Here is a 293-nt window from a genome sequence, read left to right on the forward strand (position 1 = left end):
TATATATATATATATATTTCTTTTACCATGAAGCTAATCAAATATTGGAGGAGAAGCCCCAAGATATGGAATCTCCATCCTTGGAGATGCTCGGAATATGACTGAAAAAACCCTGAGCCATCTGGTATAATTTGAGTGCGGGATTGGGCTAAATGACCTCCAGACATCCCTTCCAACCTACATTGTTCTGCTATTCTAATGTTAAATGATTACATGGGCTAAAAAGCTGCTGGACAAGTGGGTAGTCTCTGTGACAGGATGTGAGAGAGATTTTTTTTTTTTTTTTTTTGGGG

This window comes from Fulmarus glacialis, unplaced genomic scaffold, assembly GCF_000690835.1.
Source record: "Fulmarus glacialis isolate BGI_N327 unplaced genomic scaffold, ASM69083v1 scaffold18233, whole genome shotgun sequence".
NCBI classification, from domain to species: Eukaryota; Metazoa; Chordata; class Aves; order Procellariiformes; family Procellariidae; genus Fulmarus; species Fulmarus glacialis.